The following is an 8,451-nucleotide window of genomic DNA, read 5'->3' on the forward strand; positions in this document are numbered from 1 at the left end:
ACAAAAAAAGAGTTCTCCTCAGCCATCTGCTTGACTGTTTCATCCATTTGATTTCTGTCAACAAACTAAGAAACAGCATCCATACACAATGCTAGGTGTGTGTGTGTGATGTATTTTTGCTCTGTTTGATGATCTGAAATGAACAGTGTGTTCTGTGTTGTTTGGGTTAGAGGAGTGTAGTCCCAGGCTCTTTGCTCTCCAGACATTTTGTTTGTCCTCTGTTTTCACACCCCACACTTTGTGTGATGAAGGATGTCTTGCATCCATAGATGAGCAACCAGAATATTCTGCATGACTTCTTAATGTTACAGAAGTTAAAGTTCAAGTCAAGGAGCAGTGCGACTTAAACATGACATCATTACAGTGAAGACTGAAAGAAAGATTTCCTTTTTCTGGACCTACACAGCGTCACCAGGAACCTGGAGCTTATCCCAGAGGGACATAAGGCAGGAGTCACCAAGCCATCACAGGGTAAAATCATAGACCTTTTCAATTCAAGTCAATTCAATTTTTTTGTATAACGCTTTTAACAATGGACATTGTCTCAAATCAGCTTTACAGAAGTATAGAAACATAGAATAAAAATTATAAAGATTAAATTTAAGTTGCTATTTATCCCTAATGAGCAAATCTGAGGTGAAGGTGGTGAGGAAAAACTCCCTGAGATGTTATGAGGAAGAAACCTTGAGAGGAACCAGGCTCAGAAGGGAACCTCTTCCTCATTTGGATGACAATGGACAGTAAATAATGTAGCTGTTGATAATGTCCTTCCTGAGCTCATTATAGACTTAATAGCACTAATTCCTTCCTGCCGAAAGCTGACTGATGCAGTTCAGAGACGGAGTGATAGTCTCCAAATGGTTCTATCCACAGCAGACCACTGGGTCACAGGCTGTCCATGCAGATCTATCCACAGCAAAAGTGATGAGACTCTGACCAGGGGGAGAGCATCTGGATAGATCAGACAGGTCCGGAAAGAAGAATCATTCACATTGGGAACTCAGAACACTGGGAGCTCAGGACTGGAATGTATAGCTTGACAGAGAGAGAGAGAGAGAGAGAGAGAGAACAATATTAGACATGCTTGTATGCCTACTCACACACCCCTTCACACACTACAGACAATTTAGAGATAGAAAACTGGAGTAAACAGAGGAAAACCCTAAAGCATATAGGGAAAAAAAATGCAAACTTCACACATACAAGTCAAGCAGCTCTACTTTTGTTGAAAGGAACTTGAGCATCATTAAATATCTCCCTTCCAACTGAAGTTATCAACTGTCCACTGATGGAGACTGGAGTGTAAGCTGCTTTTAGCAGTTTCTGTCTTTAGGCTACACATAAGATAACATCCGCAACTGTCTTTAAGGTGTCTGTATGGCAGTGTTCGCAGTAATCCCAAGGTGAGCTATAGGCAGGGGGTTCTAGCTTATCCTCAGCTTCACTGAGTGATGGACAAGATGAACATGAACAAGGCAAAAGCTCTGAGTGATTAAGACAGGGTTTGTTTTGTCTTTTTTTTTGGCTAAATTGCTGAAAAGTGCTTGCTTTTCCTGTGTCTTTCTTTACACAGACATACACACACACACACCAAATTCTACATAGGTTCTACATAATTACTATGATCAATATGATTAATATGATTCATCTGTTAGATGAAACTAACATTTTAACAAAGTTCTATCTGGTTGTTTTGGTTTGTTATTAAATAATGAATAAAGGATATACCTTAGCCAAGAAAGGTGGAGCTTATTAGGACAAGAATAAGATCATATATGCTTTTAAATTTTTTGTGAACATATTTTCTATGATCTATGATACATTTCACATTTTTAAACTCTGAAGTTGTAAATATGTTTCGTTGTGTTATGCTCCTCTACGCTGTGTGTGCTTTCTGTCTGTGTTTCTGTCTACTGTGTGTGTTTGTGTCCAGGTGTCCAGTGCTGCATTTACTTCTGTGGTCCTGACGCACCATTCCCAGCCGTCTGCAGGTGTGATGACGTCATCATCAAGGCAATATTTTAGGGTAGGGGTAAACTAAATCAGGCCATGGACAGAAAGAACATGGAATCATGCATCATCCTGAGAATCATGTGCATGTAGCCATAAAAGAAGAATAAGAAGGGTGGAGCAAATGAGGCAGTGAGGAAAACACCCTCAGACCAACACTGGACCTCACAGCTGCTGTTACTCCATTTCTGTCCCACAGCTGCTCCAGAAACACAACCCACACAGAGTGAAATGGAGCATCTTCATTTATCTATCTGAGAAAACAACAGGTATTTATTTGTGTGTCGTACTGAAAGGTCACAGCGTGCTGGATATTGGTGTGTTGACTAAAGGCTGATTATGTGTAGAGGTATGAGTGTGTGTGTGTGTGTGTGTGTGTGTTCTAAGGGATAAAGGCACACCACCTGTCTCTGTCATGCTGGGCAGCAGCTGGCTGAACCCCCAGTCAAGCATGACCATTCCCATGAGCCCTCATTGCTCCAAAGAGTGACTTGGAGAGACAGAGAGGAAGAACTGTCCCCTGCTGACTCAGCCTTCCTCTATGACCATTTTCAACAGTGTGAGAGAACTCAAAACATTCATCAAAAATGCAGAAACTCCCATCTCTCTCTATAAGACATCGAATATGACACTAAGTAAAAACCTAATCGAGGAAGGAAGTGTTTCCAAAGCCTTTTTTATTTATCCGTGTCGTGCTTTTTCCATTTGAAATAAAATACTAAGTCATACAACGTATTTTTAAGTATCTTGATTAAAATATATTAATCATATATTTACACTTATTGACACGTGTCTTCAGTCATCAGATCAGAAATCTGCTTACAATAATGTGCGTAATATGCAAATCAGCTAAAACACCTACAATCTGTCTTATATGCATAATTAACATTTACATCTACAGCGTTTGGCATTACGGCCCTATCCAGAGTGACATACAAAAGCGTGTAGACGTCTGAGTACTCCGATACTGGTTCACACTAAAGATACCATCTGTCTAAAACTAAATGATCTAAATCTCTAGAACTCTTTTAAACAAACAAGAAAAAATAAGAGCTAATTTAAGTGTTTCAGGAAGGGGCAGGACTTCACCCGTCGTTTAAGGACCGCTAGGGACTTCTGACATCGATGGGACCTTCACCTCAGTGCCAGAACAGAGAAGAATCAAATCATGTCAAGAGGATTTATTATCATTTATTATCATCGTTTGTAGCTGATGCAGTACATAATGAAATGAAACAAGGTTCCTCCAGGACCCTTGAGCTACATAAGACACAGAATTATGGGCTAAAGAGTAAAAAAGAACCCTATTGACATAAAGGCTTTAAACTTAAACTTGATCATTTTTTCTGTTTCTATACTTCTGTGAAGCTGCTTTAAGACAATGCCCATTGTTAAAAGCGCTATACAAATAAATTGTGCATATGTGCAGCCTTGTGCAAAAAAAAAAAAAGACACAGAGCAAACAGACAATACAATACACTACAACATGGATACAAGGCAGAAGAGTCTTGACGTATACCTTCCTTTTATCCTGAGAGATGGTGGGACCAGTCGAGTGGTGCTAGATGATCTGAAGGAGTGTGTTACAGTGCAGGGAGTGATAAGAGCTTTGAGGTAAGAGGGTGCTGGTTCGTTTTGGGCTTTGTAGACAAGCACCAATGCTTTGAACCTGATGGGTGCAGCTACAGGAAGCTGGTGGAGAGAGTGCATGCAATGTGGTAGTGTGGGAGGGTTGTGCATCAGCATTGGATCATTTGCAGGGGTTGAAATGCGCTCAGAGGTAGACCTGCTAGCCAAGAGAAGTAAAGTAGTTCTTGAAATTGGCTTAAAGTTAATGTGCACCTGGAATTTATGTGCACAATCTCTTTCTAGATACAATCCCGATACTCAAGATGCATAAAACACTCAAATAAAGAGTGTGAGGAAAATATTATTACTATTGAAAAAATGTAAAATACACACAGTGTCTGAGACTAGACTGAGTTACTCTGGGACAAGATCCTAGACAAAAGATGCAAAAGTGGAACAACAGATTTAACAATACTGATTTTTTCCCCCTATAATACACAAGAAACAGCTTATTCTGGTAGATATACAAAAAACACCAACAATTTATCAAGAAATCTAACATTTACGATTATATACAATTCCATCAGGACCTTTTTCCATGCATTTTGATCATCTCATGCCAACAACAGTGTGATACAAAGCAGGTTCTAGCTTCATACCCCAGAACATTACATTATTATTAAAATGAAACAATGACCTCATGATTAACTTTACATTGTAATTCAGATTTATAGACTCACTTCTGACTCACGCCATTTAAAAAAAAATCCGCTTGATTAAGGAAACAGTGCAATTAAAGAAATGAATAAGATCTTAATAAAATGATTCTGTTTACCTTCTTCACACGGCTACTCGGTTTGTCTGGAGGCTCTCAGTCTTGTGTTCACTAAGTAAACTGGAGCTCAGTGGAGTTCAAGCTGGATGAAATACTCGACTATTCCAAAAAAAACCTTCTTACAGTTCCATAATAATAAACTGTGAACAGTAATTAATCAAAGTATTGATTTATAATCAGTAACTATTCTATCTAGTACTAATATCGGTAACCTGGAGGATTAGGAGCCTACAGGGATGAAGCCTGGACAGCAGTCCACACACACACACACACACACAATTTAGCCAATCAACCTACCTTTTTGTATAAGGAAAGTACCTCAGGGGAAACAGACTCTCTAATGATGAGCTCATGCACAACATGCAAAACAGAGAGTAACCTGAGCTCAGGATCAAACACTGGACTCTGAAGCTGTTGATGTGAGTAGCGTTGTGTCCACTTAGATAGATAGATAGATAGATAGATAGATAGATAGATAGATAGATAGATAGATAGATAGATAGATAGATACTTTATACATTACTTCCAGCAGTATCCACAAGGTATATAATAAGGTAATAAATTAAAATTTATAATTTAAATAAAAAAATAAAATAAAATAAATAATAATAATAATCATAATAATAATAATAATCAAATCAGACATGCCTAAATCTAAATTTGTGCCTATAAGCACACAAGTGTAATGTAATAACAAGTCTACGTCCATAGTACAACATACACAACAGTGGTCACTAGAGCTGCAAGAAGCACAATAGGCTAGCAATAAAATACACACCAAAGAGATGAGTCCATCTCTGTATTTATATAAAATATATATGACATATGTTTATTATATAATATATAAATGACAACAGTTTAGTGTTGCACAGTGGAGCAGCAGGTAGCATTGCTCCTTTACAGCTCCAGCATTAGTGTTTCAATCCTGAGCTCTGGTTACTGTCTGTTACATGATAGAAGTCTTTATTGTCCCATATCTAATAATAGTACAGTGGAATTTATTTCGGTGTGTACAGACGCTGGGGTCAGAGTGCAGGGTCAGCTATGATACAGCGCTCCTGAAGCACAAAGGGTTAATCAACACTGATCGTGTGGAAGTGCTGCAATATGAACCCATGACCTTCTGACTGGTGGCTCTGAACCTTAACCACTCTTAACCTTCACTGTGTGCATGGAGCCCTCTGGTGGACTGGTCTTCACATCCAGAGTCATTCCTGCTTCATTCCCAGCCCTGACTAGGACAAAGTGTGTACTGAAGATTAATGAATGCATGCAGGAATGAAAAAAGATAAAAGAAAAACACTTACAAATTAAACCCTGGAGAGAAAGAATTTTGGGTTTTTAAAAAGATTTTTTTGTTTTCCCTTCCCTTCTCTCTCTCTCTCTCTCTCTCTCTCTCTCTCTCTCTCTCTCTCTCTCTCTCTCTCTTTCTCTCAACATTATATCATTTTGATAATCTCTGAGCTCATGTATGTGGAGGGCAGTGTGTGTGTGAGTGTGTGTGTGTGTTTCTGAGGTTAATTCAATTCAATTCAATTTATTTGTATAGCGCTTTCAACAAAGAGCATTGTCTCAAAGCAGCTTTACATGAGAAACCACATAAGAAAACAACAAACATATGATTACCACTCATCATTCCTATCTTGTAGCTTGTCTTCACACTGGTGAGAATCTGCTTTGAGAAGACAAAAAAAACTTTGATAACTGGTCCTGAAAAGAAAACTGAGAAAAAAAACAAAAGTACATTATGCATACTATATTTTAGCCACCAGAGGGCAGTGTTGCACTTTCTAAACAAATTGATACAACATTCTTAATTCAGGATGCCTTAAATAAAATAACCCCAAAATAAATAAGACAAAAAAAATAAACATTATATATTGATTGATTACAAAAAAAAACCCTGTCTATAATATGGTGCATTTCCATTAGTTTAGTTTAGGTCACAGTCAGTGTCTGTCAACAGCAGGCATGAGAAGTGCACCACTACCCCCAGCTGTAATTAATACACATGAAACAGCATCAACCTTTAGTTCTATAAGAGCCACACCGCTGCTGCAGATTTGTTTTGGACCAGGATTGCCAAGGATTCATTTATGATGGAGAAAATAAATTGGCAACATGTAAGCCAGACACTTTAATATCTTATCTTTGTGGTAATAGAGAGCTTTAATCCCGGCCTTTTTTTTTTCTTCTAATGCCCTTCATTGTTCTCCATGGCGCTAATGAGCGTGCAGTATTCCTTTTGTGTTCCTGTTGTGTGCTCTGAATATTCATACACACTTCAGTCTACAAAACTGCATTTATATTTGTTAGAAAAATGTCCACATTTGATACTAATGGACTAATGAGCTAATTAATGGGGCACCTACAGCTATATATAACCTTAACCTTAACATCTTTCACTTTATCTCTTCTAGTTTTGAAATAAAAGCTGCAATTTAGAAGAAGAAAGAACAAAAAATGAAAACTTTCCTCAGAGAGAGAGAGAGAGAGAGAGAGCGAAAGAGAGAGAGAGAGACTCACTTTACTCATTTACTCTCTTACTCATTCATTCACTCACTCACTCACCCGTACTCTCACTCACTCATTCCCCCTTACTCTCACTCACTCACTCACCCTTACTCTCACTCACTCTCTTACTCACTCACTCACTCACTCACCCACTCTCTCACTTGCTCACTCTCTCACCCACTCTCTAACTTACTCTCTTACTCACTCACTCACTCACTCACTCACCCACTCTCTTACTTGCTCACTCTCTTACTCACTCACTCACTCACTCACCCACTCTCTAACTTACTCTCTTACTCACTCACTCTCTTACTCACTCACTCACTCACTCACTCACCCACTCTCTAACTTACTCTCTTACTCACTCACTCTCTTACTCACTCACTCACTCACTCACTCACCCACTCTCTAACTTACTCTCTTACTCACTCACTCACTCACCCACTCTCTAACTTACTCTCTTACTCACTCACTCACTCACTCACTCACTCACCCACTCTCTTACTTGCTCACTCTCTCACCCACTCTCTAACTTACTCTCTTACTCACTCACTCACTCACTCACTCACCCACTCTCTAACTTACTCTCTTACTCACTCACTCACTCACTCACTGACTCACCCACTCTCTTACTTGCTCACTCTCTCACCCACTCTCTAACTTACTCTCTTACTCACTCACTCACTCACTCACTCACCCACTCTCTAACTTACTCTCTTACTCACTCACTCACTCACCCACTCTCTAACTTACTCTCTTACTCACTCACTCACTCACTCACTCACTCACTCACTCACTCACTCACTCACCCACTCTCTAACTTACTCTCTTACTCACTCACTCACTCACTCACTCACTCACCCACTCTCTAACTTACTCTCTTACTCACTCTCTCACCCACTCTCTAACTTACTCTCTTACTCACTCACTCACTCACTCACTCACTCACTCACCCACTCTCTTACTTGCTCACTCTCTTACTCACTCACTCACTCACTCACTCTCTTACTCACTCACCCACACTCTTACTTACTCTCTTACTCACTCACTCTGTAACTTACTCTCTTACTCACTCACTCACTCACCCACTCTCTTACTTGCTCACTCTCTTACTCACTCTCTAACTTACTCTCTTACTCACTCACTCACTCACTCACTCACTCACCCACTCTCTTACTTGCTCACTCTCTTACTCACTCTCTAACTTACTCTCTTACTCACTCACTCACTCACCCACTCTCTAACTTACTCTCTTACTCACTCACTCACTCACTCACTCACTCACTCACCCACTCTCTAACTTACTCTCTTACTCACTCACTCACTCACTCACTCACCCACTCTCTAACTTACTCTCTTACTCACTCACTCACTCACTCACTCACCCACTCTCTAACTTACTCTCTTACTCACTCACTCACTCACCCACTCTCTAACTTACTCTCTTACTCACTCACTCACTCACTCACTCACTCACTCACTCACTCACTCACTCACTCACTCACCCACTCTCTAACTTACTC

This window comes from Hemibagrus wyckioides, linkage group LG27 (assembly GCF_019097595.1).
Source record: "Hemibagrus wyckioides isolate EC202008001 linkage group LG27, SWU_Hwy_1.0, whole genome shotgun sequence".
NCBI lineage: Eukaryota > Metazoa > Chordata > Actinopteri > Siluriformes > Bagridae > Hemibagrus > Hemibagrus wyckioides.